The 20,659-nt window shown below is 36.9% G+C and overlaps 1 long non-coding RNA gene across 2 annotated transcripts in view; it reads right to left on the bottom strand.

Moving 5' to 3' along the window:
- Nucleotides 1-10,808: 10,808 nt before the first annotated feature.
- LOC128314466 (uncharacterized) overlaps nucleotides 10,809-20,659 on the bottom strand; it is an 81,765-nt gene continuing 71,914 nt past the window's right edge. For both annotated transcript variants that reach the window (XR_008296142.1, XR_008296143.1), the window contains one exon: nucleotides 10,809-11,110. This is a non-coding gene — a long non-coding RNA (uncharacterized LOC128314466). The remainder of the gene's footprint in view (nucleotides 11,111-20,659) is intronic.

Raw genomic sequence — 20,659 nt, 5'->3', positions numbered from 1 at the left:
TCCATTCATTTTCTCATTCATTAATTTGGCACATATTTATATACCAAGGACCATGTGCCAGCATTTTTTTAGTTGTTCGGAGAGCGGGATGAACAAACTAGTCCTCATGGAACTTACTGTTTAGTAGGGGGATGATAACATGAACAGAGAAACAGTGTTGAATGATCAAAACTGGAAACTAGAAGGAGAGGTTGATTTGGAAGGAAATTTCATTTATAATATTTTGTGTTTGAAGAGCTGATGAGGTATGAGTTTAGAAAAAGGGGAGGGCCGGAGAGATAGATGGTTATTGATTTGTTCAGTGGAAATAGTTCAAACCTTAAGGATAAAAGGACTCATCAAAGCAAATCACAGAAAGCAAAAATAGTGTTTAGCGTAGAAACTTAGGAAATACCAATCCTTAGGACACCGAACACTTGAATAAGAGTCAATTAAAGAGACAAAAAGAGGGATGGAAATTTTGGCAGCGGCAGCACATGCCACAAATATCAAAGAAGAAATGAACAAACAAACAAAAACAAGGAGCTCACACTGTTCAGTTGAACAGGGAGTGTGAGAATATAGACTGTCTAACATGGCAATTACAATATAGTAGTCAGGGCAGAGGCCAGGTGTTAAGTCAGTCTTCTGTGTGAAAGGAAGCAGAGACTGGATAAGAACTTAAGAGAGGAGTAAATTATGAGAAAGTTGTTTTATGACTATTGGTCATGCATGGTCACAAATAAAGGAATAGGAATTTTTAGAGCCAGAAAGAAGGAGAAAGCAACATGAGAAAACAGGTACCAGTGAAGAAGGAAGTGTGAGAAAATGAGATTGAGTACGCACACAGGGCCTTGGCAAGGAAGACGGGAACCTCTTCCTCAGAAGTGTGTCAGGCATGCAGAGATGGTAAGTCTAAAGTACGGGTGCACTGAGAGGGAACTCTGAGGAAACTGCTGTCAAATAGTCCTGATATTCTTGATAGCTTTGAGAGAGAGAGAGTGATTTGGAGGGTGTTGGATTAAGCATCTAAACATGAAAAATAGAGACAGTTTGAAATAACTACAGTAGCAAATGAAATTATGACTCAATGAATGATGGATCAAAGGATTACTCCCTAGCCAAGACGATCAGTTGAAATTAGAGAGTGTTTGTGTGGAATGGACTAATGTATATGATTTTATGATTTCTTTCAGTAAGCATTGGCTGCCTGGTGGCAGAAAAAAAGGTCTGGGTGATCCTAATTCCCCTTTCTCATATTCTACCAATCTTGCTATTGGCAGGGACTAGGGTGATCCATCTGGTGTCAGATGAGATACAAAGGGTTTTTCTCTTCATGTTCTCCATGGTTTGTTTTACTTCTTTGATGAAAAGACGCTGTATGCCAAAGTGAAGAAAGCAAAGTCACCAAAACATAAGCCCACTCATCTATCACTGACAGTGTTTCAGACTTATTTAGCCCAGTTGTCGTGCTGATGAGTTGGGATAGAATTGCCAGAAACCTGAGGAGAAAAGTTCTCAGAAAGTTAAACCAAGTGGGAGTAATTCATTTTCTCAAACATGGAGTGAAATGTCTCTCCAGTAGCAGTAGGAGATCACACTCCACCTTCAGAAACTCTCTGCATTGCATAGCAGGAACCCCGAGTACTTTCTGTCGCATTTCTAACTCCTCCTGTGGGAGCCTGGAAGACTTGTTGCCAGTCAATGTAGCTGATCCTTATGGACATTTCCACCTCCAGCATTCTGAAAATTTATATAATATAAAGATGTTGAGCTTTAATATGCATAATTGTGACTCACATCTTAAGCTCAACCTGAGAATCCAACTGGGAACGGGGTAAATATAGTTTCTGATCATCACAAGTGAATGAGTCAAAAATATGTAATGCACATAATAATAAAGACAGTAAAATAGCCCGGGAAAATAGTTTTTTTTTTTTTTTTTGAACTTTAAAGGAGACCATTTTGATAATACAGGCCTGAAGGGAGGCACATATTCATTGTAATCCATCCACTGAAAATTAGGAGAAATCTCTCACCAGAGAATTTTTAAACTACTCTAGTCTCTCTTTTCACAATTAATTTTGCTAATGGTCAAGTTCCTAAGTGAGGCAATATCATCCAAGTTCAGCTCTATTCTTTCCCAAGCAAAGGGTCTGTTGAAAGGATGCCGTAATAGAGCAAAGATAGGGCTTCTTTGTGCCTTTTGATGGAGTGAGACAGAATGGCATCAGATTGGGGATAACTTTAAGCACTATCACTGCTACATGAGGAGATAAAACAGAAAGCAGTCAGTGTCTCTGAGTTGTTTTGAAGCAGAAGCCCTGTACTTGAGCAAGGGATAGTTGTAACTAGAACCGGCTGTAGTCTGAACTAAGAACTGCTGTTGGCTGTGAGTAATGAATTCTGTGCCTGAGGTCTGTGTTATTACTTCTGTTATCCAATATCTTGCTTCCAAGGTATATGCTATTGGACTTGGGCACATTTATGAAAGAACAGCATAGTATAAATTTCTAGAACTGATGGAGACAAGGAAAAGGAAGGACTGCAGTATTAAGCACTCTCAGCGACTTCCCCGGAAGGGAGGAAAGGAAGCAATCTAATATGTATTAATGTCTTTTTATGTGGCTGGCTCTTTTTAATATATTATATCACCACCACTCAGCAACTTAAGTATATTAAGCTCATTTTTAAAATGACACTAAGGCTAAGTATTTAAGAACCTTGCTCACACAGCTGAACAGAACAAACCCAGTGATTAGACTTGTCAAATTTATCATTGCTTAGTGTGTCTCAAAGTATGGACTTTGGACCAGCAACATTAGCATCACCTGGAAACTTATTGGAAATGAAAATTCTCAGGCCCCCCAAAAAACCCAAAAAACGAAAGAAATAAAATAAAATTCTCAGGCCTTATGCCAGACCTACTGAATCAGAAACCCTGAGAGTGGGGCTCAGCAGCCTGTGGTTTAACAAGCTCTCTAAGTGATTCGGATAAATACTGAAGTTTGAGATCCACTGAACTAGTAAAAAGTCAGAGTTCCCTCCCAGTTTGCCACTCTATCCCCACTACATGAGAATTTTAAAAATTGGGATATTAAACCGGTATGTATCCATACTATGTGTCCATAGCTCCGTCATCCACTTGGATGCATTTACTTATGCACTCACTCATTCATTCATTCATTCCTTCAACAAGTACTATATAAAGTATTCAATACTGATAACAGATAAAGAAGTTAAGACAAATTATGTGGTGTTAGAGAAATATGGCGGGCACACATGAAACAGTTATATAACAACAAGAGGTAATATCCAGTAGCTGACAGAATGCAGAATTCAGAGAATTCCTCAAGATTTGGGATGAGAAGGATGTGATGGAACTGTCACAATAGACCTCATGGAGAATATAGGACTGCAGGATGATCTTGGGAGAATGAGAATATTAAAAGATAGTGGTGATGCTAGGGTGGTAGTGGGATATTTCATTGCTTAGAAAAATAATCTCTTTTCCTAGAAAAATATTTTTCATAATACCCAGAGCAATATCCTGTTCTCCTAGGTAAGGATAATTGCCACACTGTTTAAAGCATTCACAAGAGGAAGCTGAGGTATAAAGAGTCTTGGAACCTGAATGAAGAGACCTGGGTTCTATCCTCTCACAGCCAATGGCATTTGGCAAACTTTCCATTTCCTTATGTGTAAAACAGGAGTTTCTGCACAGCACTTGTTGACAGAATTGTTGTAAAGAGTAGAGGAGATAATACCCATCAGGGTTTCCCAGTGTGGCTTTTATGTATGTACTAGGAAAAAAAGTTCAATTTTCAAGTAAGTAATTTTGGAGAACAAGGAGTTAAATTATAAGTTCAAGAGATAATGACTCTCCTAGGGGAGAAATCGGTATGTGCTACACCCCAAACTAAGTGTTCTATAGAATTCCTTTATTTGAGGAGAACCTTTTAGCATCTTCTAGGTCAAATATTTCAGAGAGTATAGTCTGAAAAATGGTCACCCTTATGATAGTATCTGGGCACAGAGTGGTGATCCCTGAATGTTAATTTAACTAGATTTTATGCAGACCAGTTATAGTTCATCTTTGATCTCATCGTACAGTAATGGAAATGACGCAGGAATATGAACACATGGCCAGCCATTCTAAAGTCCCGTGACTATAGGTCAGCATAGACTCTCTGTATCTTAAGACTTTTGCCGACTTAAATTTTACACAGAATATATCGGTATCTGAAAGTGTTCAGCCTTTTAATATTTTGAAGCCTGAAAGATGCGATGACATTGCCAAAAAGTACTTTTCATGGTTGATATAATTTATAAATGTAACCTGAAGGTTTTATATGTAATAAGTATTTACATAGAAAAATTATATGCATATGCAATTATACGTATATATGTATACACACATAATATGTTTTATATGGGCAACTATATCCAAGTAAGTGTTGTGATTGGTGTACATAAATAGGACAGAAGTTACATATTGTATTTTATAGTCATCACATATTTTCCATTCCCACTCGGTATGTCAAACAGTGGGCAGGTAAGTTTGAAAAGCATGACAGAACATTTCCCACAAGATATTCGTGAACTGGTGGATATTCGTGAACACAGCAATGCCCATGTGTACTGTAGTGCTAAGAGAGGGGCAAACATCCCATGGAAGTCAGAAGAGAAAACAATTAATTCTGTTGGGAAGGAGCAACAATGGGAAGTTTCATCAAGAAGGCAATTCTTGACCTGGGCCTCAAAGAATTATTTTAATATGTTCAGGACAGAAAAAGGGGTAGGTTCCAGGGAGAAAAAAAAATGGTAATAATTTGGAGAAAGTACAAGAGTATCAAAGTGCAAGTCCCATTCAGAAATAATAAATAAATTGGTATAATGAGATAATAACATGAGAGTCAGCAGCAGGGGCTTTGGCTGGGCATCCAGGTCAAAGCAAAATTGTGAGGATTGATAGCGACAAGTTCAGGAATTAAGATTTATTCTGAAGAACACAAGGTGGTATCAGAAAGATTTGTAACAAGAAAAATCTTTACTTTTAAAAGATAAGTCAGTCAGTTGAGCATCTGCCTCTTGATTTCAGCTCAGGTCCTGATCCCAGGGTTGTGGGATCGAGCCCTGCATCAGGCTTTGCACTGAACGTGGAACCTGCTCAAGATTCTCTCTGTCCTTCGCCCCTCTCCCTCACTCGTGTTCTCTTTCTCTCTCTTCCTATCTCTCTCTCTCAAATAAAAAATAAACAAATTAAAAAATAAAAAGGTGTTTCTGACTTCTCAGGGAAATATTCTAGGTGAATCCAATATTTAAATGTAAGGGATAATAATAGTAAAATACCTATCTAGAGAGCACTCGTAATATGCTGGGCATATCACATTACTCCATGCCAAGTATTTCATAAATTTCTTTGCTTTAATACTATCATAACAAAAGGTAGAAATTCTCTTCCTCATTTTAGACATAAAGTAATGTGCTTAAATTCACATGGTTTAAAATTAAAGAGCAGAACTGAAATCCAAATTTGTGCAAATCGGTGTCCTTAACAACTCTTCTATGTCTCGTTAAAAAAATAATAAAATAAGTAGAAGGAAATATAGTGAAAGTTTTTTTTTAACTTCTTGAGTGTAAAAAAAGACTTTCTAAACTTATAACAAAGTCATAAAGATAAGTGATTAAGAAAAAAATAAGAGATGTGATTATATAAACATTGATTCCTTTTACATAGAATAATTATAAAAAGGTAGAAACATAAGCAACAAACTAGGAAAATGCTTGCAACTTTTATGACAGAAAAATAATTTTATAATATATAAATATCAAGTATTTCTAAAACATAAGTAAGAAAAATATGGGCTCCCCTTACAGAAAAACAGGCAAGGACAAAAACATAAACAAGGAATACTTAGAGATAGAATGTGAGGAAATAAGCACATTCATGCAAAATTGGTTGGGGTATGACTTTTTCCTCTTTTTGGAATAAGGTTTGACAATGTGCATCATAATGTAAAATGCATATTCTTTGACCTGATAATTTCATTTCAAGATATTTTTCTTAAATAAAGAAGAAGATACAGTTAGATAAATAGAGACAAAATAAACTACTTGGGAGAAGAGACTTTGCAGGATTAAATAAAAATCTTATGGACGTGACATAGCAATCCTGTTCCAAATATGTTTTTTTCTTTTAAATGTACTGAACGGACTCTGTGGACCTCGTTTTTCTTCTGAAATGGAACAAACTTCCAAGGAGAAGATGGGTATTATAGAGAACAATAGGCTAATGAGGGACCTTTGTAAAATTTGGCTTGGAGACGGAATTCAAAGTCATGGCCCCCTTTTCATATGGGATATATTCTGCAACCCTCGACTACTCAAAATGTTGAAGACTGCTTGGGACTGTAAAACTGCATGCATTTTTAAAATACCATCCTCGCCTACATTCAATGTTATTAACCCAAGGTCAGAACTTTGAAATTCAGATTTTTGGATGCATTTGTTTTCATTTCACAATTTAATGTTACAAGCATTAAAACTTTCAGTATGAAACTATTCAATAGCAAATACCAGATACTCAGTACCTGGTTTCCTGAATTTCAGCAACCAACTTGCTACATGAGTAGATATCCATCTAGCCATGTCACCTAGCCATCACTGTGAAATTTCAGAACTCTCTGGTCTTTTCTCAAAGACACAACTAAACAAAAAGTGAAGTCAAGAGATCCAAAGTATTTGAACTTGAAAGGAGTTAGAGTTTACAACCCCTATGGTGAAGGAGGTTGAGGAGCAAAGGCATTTAAATAACTGGAAATGTTTCATTCTCTTAAAACGCTATCTCAGTTGTTAAAAAATAAACACAACAAACACTTCTCCATAATTTAACATCCTTTTACTGTATCTCTTAGCATAATGTTCCCACTCTTTTGAATTTCTGCCAGTCACTGTCTTTGGCTCCTCATCTTTTCTATTGAACCAAGAGAAACTTGTAATCTTCGCTTTTCTCCAAGAAATACGAATATTGCACGATGGTTGTGTTTCCTCTGTATAGAGGATAGGGAACAAGGAGTCAGCAGTAAATACTTCTAATTAAAGCTTTACTCTGACATATAGGAAGCAGCCCTTTCCTGACTGTGTATCCAGAGTCATTTTTATCCAGACAAGACTGTAACCAAAATCTCATCAAGAATCTAATACAGATATCTACTCCCTACCTGAATCAGAGATGGTATTTTGGGTTTGGACATTTTAGATCCGGGCACTGTTGGACTGTGTTTGGAAGGCAAAAACTAAAATGAGAAAATATTAATAATATGAATGTACAACGTTCCTTTTTGTTTCAGTTTTGTGTTTTTAGTTCTAGAATGTCTCTTTCAAACAAAACAGATTAGTCAGGAATTACTTCGTGGAAACATAATTTAACTACTTCTTACTACCGGGAACTAACACAGGACACCAACCCAATTCAGAATCTTAACAGTTAATTCTGAGAAGTGTCAGGGGTGGCTCCTATATTCTCACCGACACGTCTGGTCAGCTGCCATATGGCTTCTACTGTTTCTTTCCTCTTTCTTTTGTCCAGATCACTTTTCCCTGGGAGAAGTTGTCACCACCGAAATGTTGCTACTTTTGCCATCTCTACTGGGCATCATTATTTTTTCGAACAAGATCTGCCATCCAATATTTATTTTCTTTTACTGTATATCAGCTTGTCTTTGAATCTTTACATCTTCTCTTTGAGCTTTTATTTCAAAGAGGAAACAGTTCCTCTCATTTCACAGAGAATGTACAGTCAAAAATTTAATCTATTTCATGAAGAATTTCCTCTTGTTTTCTCCTATTTCCTATGTCTCTCATCGTTGTTGTTTTTCTTTGCTTCTTGTTATATATGTTTTTTTTTGACATGTTTGCTTATAAGTCCCATTATCAATGTTTCTAGTATTCTGACTGTGACATTTATGGATTTTATTACAGGAACACCTATTGACTGGCAAAGAGCTAGTCCAGTAGAAAGCTTGGATATAGAGCTTTTGTCTCAGAATACTTCCTCATTAACTTTACTTGGCAATGTGGAGTAAAGATTTCTCAATGTAAGCAGATAGATGGATGCATGGCATATAGTAAAGCCAAGAATGCTACAAGTCCTTCTTGGAGAGATTTAGTGTTTACTTCCTTTTAGAAACTTTGGAAATTGTTCTCATGTACAATCACTCCTTTATCCTGCCTCACTAATAGTCTGCTTGTTGCAAAATGCTTCTCTGAATGAATAAATGAACAATGGTCCCTTGAGGATGGCAGTTTGATATATTCTTCACAGATACGGTTCTCTATTGTATTTCTCCTAATCTTTCAGTATTTATCTTGTCATTTTCTAACCTAAAGAGGCACCATATTTGTACCCCACCCAGTGTGGAAACTTTTAAACCTCATGTATTGCAAATTTAAAAACAAAACTTAAAAAGAACATGGAGCCACAGCAGCTTAAAGTAAAGGGGAAATGTTATTTGCCAAGATTTTTACCATTTTGACCATCTTGTATGGTTTAGGTTTTTCCATTAGCTACATGAGACGTTGCTAGGTCCTGTGTTCACATAGTCCATCAATAAGCATATTGAGTAACCTGAAACAAAACCTGAAACTTTGAATTCTAATTCAAATAAGAATCGCTAACATGTACAGAGTTTACTGCATGCCAGGCACCCAGCAAGTGCTTTAGGGGAGTTATCTTAATTTAATTCCCACAACAATTTTACAAATGGATATAATATGGAAAACTAAACTAAATGTCTAAGCCAGTAAGTGGTGAAGAACATAATTCCAGCTCAAGCAGTTTGATTACAGAGAAGTACCACATAGACCATTATAATATGGTACCTTAAGATGTTAAAAATAAGGACATTGGCCTCGTGCTAAGTAACAAATTTTCTAACAATACCTTGCATAGACCTGCAAGTTTTCCATACCTATAGTCAACTTTTCCTGGTTTATTTAGAGGCCTTTGTTTATGCTTACATTCCTTTATTAAATCATTTGTAAAGCATTATTTCAGACACACATCAACTAGCTTAATACCTATATTCAGGAGTAAATGTAACCATTAGATAATCTTTACCCAGTGCACATATTTTTACATTAAGAAAAGTAAGATAATACCAAAAAAAAAAAAAGTCCTTTCTGTGTCTAACATTTCAGTTTTGCCTCGTTAGTGTAGCCAGGGAATCACATACCTGAGTACATTTGGGCTCAGAATACTGTTTTAGTTAAATACCAGCAGTGTCCAACATTCACTTAAGACTAACTATGTGGAAAACGATGTATGAGGTATTATGAGAGAAAGAACTGTACTATGACTTGCCTTGTCATGCTCATACTCAGTCAAGAAAGACAGGCACATAGACAGACACAATACGACCTCATGTGATGTAGCCCTGTGACTCTTAAGTGTACTCCATGCCAGGAAGGTTCAGTCATGAAGGAAAGGATTTGTGCTATCTGGGCGTTGGTTCAGGGAAAGATTTTTAGGGGGGGGGATTTTGAGTTGGGCTAGGAGGAAGAATAGGAGTTTTAAAAGCACAGGGGTGCCTGGGTGGCTCAGTCGGTTAAGCATCTGACTTGGGCTCAGGTCATGATCTTGTGGTTCATGAGTTCAAGACCCACATCAGCTCTGTGCTGATGTTTTGGAGCCTGGAGCTTGCTTTGGATTCTGTGTCTCCCTTTCTCTCTGCCCCTCCCCTGATAGCGCATTCTCTCTCTCTCTCTCTCTCTCTCTCTCTCTCACTTTTTCCCTCTCTCTCTCTCTCTCTCACACACACACACACACAAATAAATAAAAACATTTAAAAAAACACAAAAGGAAAGTATTCTGAGTCCCCTTATGAAACACATTATTATATGAATTAGAATCACCTATTAGAAAATATGCCTTTAAACATAGCTATGTTGAGAAAAAGTTAGGTAAAACACAATTAAAAAATTGATTTATTAAGTTTATAAAACCTCTGTATTATTGTACCTGGTTGAACATTACTAGGTTTTCTTTTATTTTGATAAAACAATTGTTAAGTAGGAACCAATGTATAACTGTTCAGAGCACTATTCTAGAACCAGAGGGAGATGGCTTCACTTAAATCTTGGCTCTGTTACTTAAGTAGTAGTTGGGTGAGGTTATATAAATTGATTAATTTCTTTGAGTCTCTGTTTCTTCCATCATAAAAATTGGAGAATAATACTTGTCCTAGTGCATTGCTTTGTACATGCTTTGACATGATTTTGGTTCTCAAAATATATAAATTAATTATATTATTAATTGTTGATATATTAATTGGATTATAGTTATATATAGTTATATATTATATATAATATGTGAATATATATATAATTAGCTTACTAACTACCTAGCAGATATTTAGAATCTTCAAAATAGGGAAATATCTCACATTTTTCTAACCTCACTATACATAACAAAATTGTCAAAGAGTATTTGGTGTAAGAATAAATGAGTGCATAAATGAATAGAAGGCATGAAGGAGGGAGTGAATTTGGCAGTGCTTGAATTCTTCCAGTTATCTCCTTCAAAAAAGGAAAGCTGCCCTTCGAGTATTTCTATATAGTAAAATCAAAAATTTATTTTGGGAGCATTACATTTTTCTGTGCTGTAGCAGTGTGATATTATTCTGATACTATGAAAACATTTGGCCAAATGATCAGAACTACACAGATCCTGCCCTGCCCTGTCTGTTCTCTTTTGGATCTCCCTGAAATTTTACTATACTTGACTTTCTATGTCAAGAAAGTATACTATACTTTCTATGTATACTTGAATATACATAGAAATTAGAAGAATATTTTTCTTTAAAACTTTATATGGATTTAAAATGAGAAGGCAGTGAATGAAAATGAAAGGTGACATTTTGGGACAAAATTAGGCAACATTCTAAAGTGGCATATATTGGGGTGCCTGGGTGGCTCAGTTAGTTGAGCATCTGGCTCTTGATTTTGGCTCAGAGCATAATCCCAGGGTTGTGGGATCGAGCCCTGCATTAGGGTCATGTTGAGCACAGAGCCTGCTTGAGATTCTCTCTCTCTCTTCTTCTGCTCCTCTCCCCCACTAGCAGTGTTCTTTCTGTAAAATAAAAATAAAAATAAAAAATATATAAATAAATAAAGTGGCATATATATAAAAAAACATAATCTGTATTAGGACATTGAATCTGACAAAAGTCCCCCCCACACACACTCAAGGAAAAAGTGGAAAATTGCTTGTAGGGAACATAGCTGATACCTGGAAAGGCTCTTCTATAAATAGTCCTAAAACATAATTTTACAGTGTTTCCCAAGAAGCATTGAAATATTTGGATTAAGGTGTATAACTTCAGTGGAGAGCTTACGTTTATATTGTGCGTTTTGCTGTTATATATTATCTCTTTTTTAACCTTAGTGGTTCCCCCAACTCCAGGCACAAGCACGCGTGCGTGTGCGCGCGCGTGCGCACGCACACACACGCACACACGCGCGCGCGTGCACACACACACACACACACACACACACACATATCCCTTTCTCATTCCTATTGAAAGGAATGTAAGATAAGACTGATTCTATAAGCACCAGAGAGAAAGATAATGGGGAGAATATTGGCAGGAATGATAGGGCATAAGATTGATACTGAATATAAAGCTGCTTTCAAGAGGAAGATTAGAGCAGCTGTGGATTCCTTTAAGAAGAAAGTAACTAAAAGAATTAAAGATGTATGAAAATTAACGAAGTTAAAAGAGTGCAGAAATTGGTTAAAGAGACTATTCACAGAGGGGGTACTGAGTTTAGAATTGAAGGGAATAAGTGCAGATTTAGGTGACTGTGGAAAAATATTATGTTATAATGGGGGTAAATGTGGAGCCCTGGAAGAAAGGGCCAAGACTTGGAATTTATCTATAAATCAGGCCCGAAAACAAACTTGCCAAAATGAGAGCAGAAAAACAGACCATTAGCATTAAGCTTTGCCTGTGGAATTCAGTGAGTAAACCAGGCCTATAAAATTAACTTATTTGTATGAAGCATACACTGTAAAATTAAAAGTGCTTTAGCTGAATATATTTTGCCACCTAAAGAGTACGTGATATGCTGATGACACTTCCAAACCTGGATAACGTGTAAGAGTATGTGACTGTGCTGCCTTTGAAGCAATAGTGAATGAGTTCTTACCAAGGGTCAGTATCCTTCTACATGCTTTATATGTATTCTTGCATTTTCTCCCGGTTACAAACCTATGTCTCAGGCGCTATTATTTCCCCATTTTGCAGATAAAAATTGAATAACCAAGTTAAACATCCTAGCTATTTAGCTAAAGAGCTTATCTGATTCCAGGCTTCAGTTACCTTAACCACCAGCACAATGACTTTAAAGGGCTACCTCTCGAAGACAGCACAGCTCTCCTTTCATTTTTGTGGAATAAGAGACTGATCTTTGTACATTAATAAGGGTATCTACTTGTGCATGTGTGCAAATGAATGTGAACTCAGGACTTTTCTCTATGTTTTTTTTGTTTTTTAATCTAAAAGGAAGGCCATGACCCAATTATCCAGTGCCCAAAGCCAGAGAAGTAGCAGTCTTTGTAGATACCCTCCCTCTCAAATTTTTACATTCAATACATTACCAAATCTGATCAACATCACTTTCGATCTGAATCCACCCACTTCTGTTTCCACAGCCTCAAGAGACTTTTTTCTCACTAAGACTTCTGCAATAGCTTTTCTGTTTGTCTTTATTTTTTTCTCACCTAATTCTTTCTCACTCAGCCCAATATATTCTCCACTTTGCACACAAAAATCTTTTCAAAATGTTGATTTGATCATATATCTCTCCATGTAAAAATCTTTTAAAAACTTCCCATTACTTGTGATATCAGAACCAAATTCCCTAACATTGGTTAGGTTAAGCAATCTTAGCAAAGATCCCTCCAACTTTCAATGACTTAAAGCTGAAGTTTGTCCTTCTTCAATGTGACAATTGAGGATAGGGGCTCCGGGTTGGTAAAGGATCTTCCGCAAGCAATCATTTAGGGTCCTAGACCGAGAGTAGTACAACAGCCTCTATCACAGAGCTTCCAAAGTCACCCTGCTGTTACCATTGGAGCCCAGAGGATGGGAGGTGAGCATGTGGAGGAAGTGCACCCATTGACTTAAAATCCTGTCTGAGATATAGGGACATCACTTCTACTTGCATGCCATCAGAGAGAGATGTATCTTGTGGCTACCGTTAATGGAAAGGATAATGACAAGTGCAGTTTCTGGTTGGGCAGCTCCATGCTCTTAGTCTGGGGAGGAGAACAGATTGTGGCACCCTCTGGCCCACCTTTCCCCCAGTTTCATTCTCTACCATCATCCACGTTGCACTCTCTACTCCAGACACAACTTTGTATTTGCACATGAGCACATTATCTGTCCCTAATTTTCTCCTGCTCATCCTGCAGGTGTCAGTCAGGTCATATATTACTTTGTCAGAGAAATCATTTCTCAACTGGAGATTAGGTTACGTTCCCCCCATACATCACATGGCTCATGATCCTTCCTCTACCAGCACTTATCACCATCTTAATTTTTTTTCATCTTATATGTGGTTGCTTATTTAATGTATTTATATGGCACATGGATAGTAAGAGTGTGGTAAGAAACAGAAAAATGTGGTCCTTGATCTGAAAGGTTTTATTTTGTAGTTTGGGAAAAACACAAAAAGTCTTTGAATATAAGACACTTGAAGAAAAAAAAAAATGTTGCAGACTAGCATACGATTAAATGCTGAATGAGAATTATTGACAAAGTGTTATATAATCTCAGGTCAGCTGAGTGAGGGCTGCTGTATGGGTGGAAAATTTCCTGGAGGAAGTAAGGAATGGAGCTAGACCTTCACCTGTCATGCAAGAACAGTGCCCAGACATTTTGAATAAATGCGAGTCTTTGAAGATACTAGTTGGAGATACTCTCTGGAGCCTGAGCTAGTCTGCTATTTTCCAGTAAGTTCTTAGGCGTCAGTAGAGTCCTTAGGGAACATCCTTTACCCTCCTGTGACCTCTGCTAGGAAGCAGCTCAAAGTTTGGACTAGAGACAGGAAACACCAATTGTTCTGGCCTGTGCCCAAGTAATTGGATGCAGGATGGTTGGCATTCTGTGCTGTGTAGCTCAGAGGCCCACCCTCTTGGCCTTCGTGAGATATAAAATCTCCACAGTTTAGTGGATTTGTTATAACTTGGCCAAAGTCTGCAGCTCAAAGGAGCTTACATCAACATAAAAATGTCTGAAGTTTTTCAGACTCTGGAGGAAGATTTGTGGCAAGTGAAATTGCTGGAGAGTGAGAAAAAATGCAACACACAGATGGTGAAAACACAGATGTGCTCATATGAGTAAGTATACACCCAAAGAATGAAAATAAATAAATAAATAAATAAAGCTCTCACTCCATCAAACCAAGATTTAGAAAATAGATCACTAATTTTCCTTTCTCATAAAGGCTAATTGTGATGGAACTTGGTTGCTCACAATAGACCTATCCCCATGACTCCCCTCCATCTCTCCTGGCAGAACCCAACTCCCAGTTTAGAGGCTGAAAATGCCAGGCACAGACCCCGGGAAAGCTTACAGCAATGGTATGCCATGTGACCAATGCTGACCACACAATTAGCCTTTATGAGAAAGGAAAATTAGTTATCTATTTTCTAAATCTTGGTTTGATGGAGTGAGATCTTTATTTCTTAGTAACAAAAACAGAGACCCTGGAAGGGATCATCTCTTTGTCCTTCACTAGAGGGGTCATGTGCCTCATGGAACTATCACTGCTATATTGAAATCATGATGGGGGATGACGCAAACATGCTGACAATGGCAGGGAATTCAGATGAAAAAATGATAATGGCATCAGTGTGCCAGACCTACATCACTATGCTGTCCAGCCCCATCTGGAACTCTGTTAATGTGAGGTCACAAATGCTTATTATGATACGTATCATTTTCACTTGGGTGTCCTCGTACCGGTAGCCCAAAGCATCATATTTGATTATCTAGTGCATAAAATTTAGTTAGATAAAGATAAAAGGTAGTATAACAACAAAAGTAAAGCTTATAAACCTGATTTACAGAAACATCTATTTCACATTGTGTTTGCTTGTACACTAAGTTAAATCTATCCAATAGCCAACCATCAGAGGCTGACAGATTGCAATTATGGTTTTCTTCAACGATCTGAGCAACTGAAGTAAATATTCAGAAACTGTGTTGAATTTCAGTTTGCAGCATTTCAAGATTGTTTGACCAGTTTTCCTTATGAAATGCATTAAAATACCCTTTTCAGTTTTCTAGACATTTAGTTGATATGTCATATGCCCTCTTCACATTGAATGTAGAAATTTGGCCTCCATAGAGCTGGCAAGAAAGTGTTCCACCTACAAAATCTGTCAGTAATGCTGCAGTGACCCAAGTAGTCATCTGCCATCTTTATTAAAAAATTATCATTCATATTCTTTATGCAATTTGAAAAGGAATCAAAACTACAAATGCCAAATCAGGTACAGGGTCTTGTAAGGGCCAAAGTGAGGCAAACTAAAGTTTCAGCTGTTAATATTAGCTTCAGGGTATGTCTAACTCAGATAAGTTTTGAATGAAAAAAAAAATCAAAACTGTCAATCTAGGTCTTTAGATATTGATATCAAAATTCACATATTAGATTCCAGTCCCCCCCCAAACAGAATAAACATCATTAACCTCAAAACCTGATCTGCAGGAAAAGGCTATTAGGTGAAACAGACTCAAGGCAATCTTTCTTCTTTTTCTAAAACTCTGTGCCCCTAATTTTTCTTTCTACAATGTCTTCTGTCTGAAGTAGAGTCATAAAATCTGCTCCCAACAGAGGAGAAAAATGAAGACATAATGGTATGATCTGTGCTTCCTGCCAAGGTCGCCACTTCTGCGATGGAGGCGCTTTGTACCCTGTTGGTTATTGGATTACAGCCTCTGTTCCTGTCCGCATCCACCAGGGAACCCAGTGCCCTGCCTTTATTTCGTGACCTTTCTGTTTACACTATTTCCCCCTCTGTGCTATGTTTTCCTCTGAGCTATCAAATACTTCTAATTCCTATCCGCAGCCTCTGTGCTTCCTGCCAACTCCCAGAGGTAGCCAGGACACTCCTCACTTCTTTGGCTCTGAACGCCATACTTCCTGCTCAGCATTTAACTGTTTATATGTGTGCATAGAGAGAGAGATAGAGATCTCTATATCTCTATATCTTTCTCTCTGTATATTATATGCAATTTCTGTGTAACTACATAGGCTGTCTCTTCTAACATTGAGAAGCTTTGAAACCATGAAACGATTATCCTTTCTCTTAATTACAGAAGCCACCTCATTCTTCTCTCTCTCTCTCTCTCTCTCTTTTTAAATGCAACATCTTTTAATTCATCTAGAGCTAGCCTTGGTATCTGTATTCCTCCAACATGATTCATTTCAGAGTGGAAAGTTTTCAGGAAGCCCGGGTTTTACCTTCATATAAATTTAAACCTTACATTTTATTCATTTGGAATGGACTTCTACAAAATGAGGAGTTACTAATGTATTAGGCTGAAAGTGATTCAAACAACTATGTTTTTTCTGTTTGCTCCCCTAGAATCCCATGGATTTGTCACACTGTGTGTGAATTTCCGTTTTCTCACCTGTCATCCCACTAGAGTAGGTTCTTAGGACAGGACCAGGATCTGTGTACCTTACTTAGTACATGCTTAGTGCCTGGCCCAGGGGCTATAGCAGAGTCAATTCTTGATAATTCCTTGTGTTAGGAATGAAAAAATTACCCAGTTAAAATTGTTTTCTTAATTTTTAGAGCAATTCATATTATAGAGAAATTCTAAAAATATAGAAAATTTAAATCTGCATAATCAAAACTGTTATTTCTTCCATATATGATATCTGAAGCCATAAATATATTTTTAAACATGAGTTTAAATATTTTCTTTCATTTACTATCTAACATGTGTGAAATGCCGATGGCTCACTTTTACTAAGTTTTACTATCTTGGTTACTTTGTAAGTAAAATGCCAATTTATTTATTATGTCAGAGAGGTGGCAATTAATTTATGATTTAAATTTTCTTCTTTACATTTCTTTCTACACTTCCCCAATGCCTCTGCTCTTTTCTTTCTTCTCCTTTTAATTTTTATTACTAATATCACAGCATTGAAATAAAAGATAGGCATTTCTTCTTTCCAGCAAGTATCACTTGATGCATATTTAATTATTAAATTCAGTTCTAAGTAAAAAAGAGAATAGAGGCAAATAATGAATCTTTACTGTTTTTACATACACATCCATTATGAATGTCATTAAGGTAATTGATAAGCAGAGTAAGATAGTACGTTCCACACATGCCTTCTAAGACAGAGAGGAAGTGGAAAGTTTAAACACACTTGGCTTCAAATCCAGCTCTGACATTTTTTAGCTGGATGATGTGATGTTCAGCAGTTACTGCTTTGAACTTTAGTTTCCTCATTAGGAAAATGGACCATGTGAAGACCTCAGTTGGTGACTGAGAGGGCTAATGGTATTAAAATATATAAAGTGCCTAAGACATAGTCGATGATATTTTGTTATTAATTCCCTACTCTTCATTGCATGGAGTTTCGTTGTTTCTTTTTAAGTCAGACAGACAACTGACTGTAAACACTAGAACTTGATTTTAACATCAAAAAGGAAGCTATATTTAAATAATCTGTTTCAAATGGTTTGTTTGCCTATGAATATAGGATACTAAGACTGTTCACAACTTCGTGTTTTTGTGATAAAGTTTGGTATTTTACAGATAAAAAGTGAAACATACATGTTCTTGTGTGCATTAAGGTATTATTTCTATTTACAAAGGAATTTGTAAAACTGAGGAAAAGACTTAGGGAAAGCCAAAGGGAGAAATGCACTTCTACTTGCATTGGATAGATGGTACAGGAATAACCAAATCTAAGCGTAATCAGAACAGGCAGCGTCCGATACAGTATCTTTGAAGTTCTAGACAACTCGGATATTTTAGAAGAATTTTGCTCACACTATTGCTTTAAATTTGAGCCCGGATAATTGCGTTTTTACTTATGATATTTCAGTTCCATGAGTGTGGCCGGAACTATGGCCTGACTGTTCCAAAGCCATTTGAAATCTCTTTCTTACGTTCTGTTACTATGGAAGCTCCAAAGCTGGAGTTCAAATAGTCCTGTTCCCACACTCACTTCCAGTTAGGAATGACTGTGTGAACCAGTTCTACACAAAAAGATGAGTTTGAGGGGCGCCTGGGTGGCTCAGCCAGTTAAACATCTGACTTAGGCTTAGGTCATGATCTCACAGTTCCCAAGTTTGAGCTCTGTGCTGACAGCTCAGAGGCTGGAGCCTGCTTCAGATTCTGTGTCTCCCTCTCTCTCTTCCCCTCCCCCATTCTCTCTCTCTCTCTCTTCAAAAAATAAATAAATATTAAAAAAAAATTTTTTAAGTTAAAAAAAAAAAGATTAGTTTGAAGTCACTGTGCTTACCTGCCAAGAAACTTTTAAAAAGGGACATTTATAAACTGAGCTATCGTTTGGCTTTTCCTTACCCATATTTCTTCCTGCTTCCACCTGGAAAGCAGATGCGAGCTTGCTGAGGCAGCTGTCACAACTTAGAGACAACATCTGTAAGCACCTACCTGTACATGCTGAGAATAACTGAAGGAAAAAAAAGGTGAAAGTTCTTTGGAGCACTGAACTACTAAGCCCTGACTTCTGGCTGTCTGAAATAAGTAACCCTTATTTGTCTAAGTCCCTGAATAGACTTTTGGTTGCTTAAATCTGAATTCATTCCTAAATAATACAAGCTTCTACTTGAACACAGAAGACAAAAAGTGATTTAAAGACTATTTTTCTCAGTTCTCTCAAGGAAGGTGCATAACTAGCACATTCTAGAGATATTGAAGTGAATACATAATGGATAATTAGGTCATTAGGACATAAATGGATGATTAAGGCATTAGGACAGACTTCTCCTCCAGATCTAGTTGAGAAAGACTGCACAGAACACTTCTTACATGAGATATCATCTGCAGACCAACAGCATAAGCATCATCTGATAACTTATTTGAAATATAGGGTCTCAGAATTCTTCCTCTCCACCAATTCGGAATCTCCATTTTAATCATGATCCCCATGTGATTCATATGTATGTTCAAGTTTTAAAACTGTTGTATAAATTGGAATGAAAAGAACACTCTTTAAAAAAAAATTATTTTTATCTTTTATATCTCTAATTCCTAGTATAGTATCTAAATAGAATATAATAAGGTCAGCCAAATATTTGATGAATGACACATAATACTGGCTCAGTGTCAATCGTTAAATTTTATTATAGATTTGGTTATCAGAAATCTAACCATTTTTTGCAAAGCAGAGCTTATGGCTATGAGGAAATGAGTAATGGGACAAACATGATGTAAAACAGGAAAACTGGTTGAAAATTTACAAAGCTTAAGATGAAAAAAAAACAATAGGCTCTAGTTTTGCACTGAAATTAAAAGTTTTAAAGAATATAGGCACCTCTAAGAGAAAAAGTTAAAGGTAGAATATTGAGGAGCAAGTCATGGAGAGATGTCCTTGCCAACATTCATTATTTTTCCTTGAACCATCTTGATTTAGCTAATCTAGTCAGTGGTTCTCCTATTTGGAAGGATGATGAATCACTTCACTCTGAAGAAAGCTAGGAATTCTGTCCCAGGAAAATACATTTATGCACACACACAGACACACACACACACAAACACGCTTCATACAGTTTTAAGAAGTGCACAGAATATTCTGAAGTCTATCCATCAGAGGTACAGTGGACTTCAGATACACAGCCCTTCATGGAGTTTGAATTTTCTACATAACCAATTAGGTAGAATGATCTATTAAATCTAGAAAAAGGCTTAGAAAAATAGCTTGAGACTACCTCCTCACATATCCTAAATTTTAAATTAGTTTTCAGTTTAACTTTTGGCTAAATGGAAGCATGATCCTTCTACTAGATTCTGCCAGCTTTTTTCTGCAGGCCTATTGTCACTAAATGAATAAGCCAAGATTGTGTAATAAATGCTTGTAGATAACACTTACATGTTGGACCAAGGAACACTTAGACTCTGGCACAAATGAAGTGTAATCATTTTAAAAACTTATACAAGGATATGTTAGGGACTTACTTTTATTATTATAAGGATTTTAATGTTTGTGAGTATTATGGGTTGAATTGTGTCCCTCTCAAAATATATTAAAGTCACAAACCCTAGTTAGTACACAGAAGGTGACCTTATCTGGAAATAGAAATAGGGTTGATGTAGATGTAGGTGCACTTGAGTGGAGTGGGCCCTTAATCTTGTATGACTTATAAGAATTACAGAAGCTATAAGAGGGGAGAACATAACATGACTACAGGGCCGGGGATTTCAATCAGCCGCAAATAGCTGCAAGCTAAGGAATGCCTGGGGCTACCAGAATTTGGAAGATAAGGAAGGATCCTCTTCCAGAGGTTTAGGAGGGAGCTTGGCCCTGGTAATACCTTAGTTTCTGACTTCCAGCCTCCAGAACTAGGAGAGAGTAAATTTGTTGTTTCAAGCCATTCAAGTTTTGAAAATTTCTTATAGAAGCG

The sequence above is a fragment of the Acinonyx jubatus genome, chromosome B1 (assembly GCF_027475565.1).
Source record: "Acinonyx jubatus isolate Ajub_Pintada_27869175 chromosome B1, VMU_Ajub_asm_v1.0, whole genome shotgun sequence".
NCBI classification, from domain to species: Eukaryota; Metazoa; Chordata; class Mammalia; order Carnivora; family Felidae; genus Acinonyx; species Acinonyx jubatus.
This window is presented reverse-complemented; position numbering and strand designations above follow the sequence as displayed.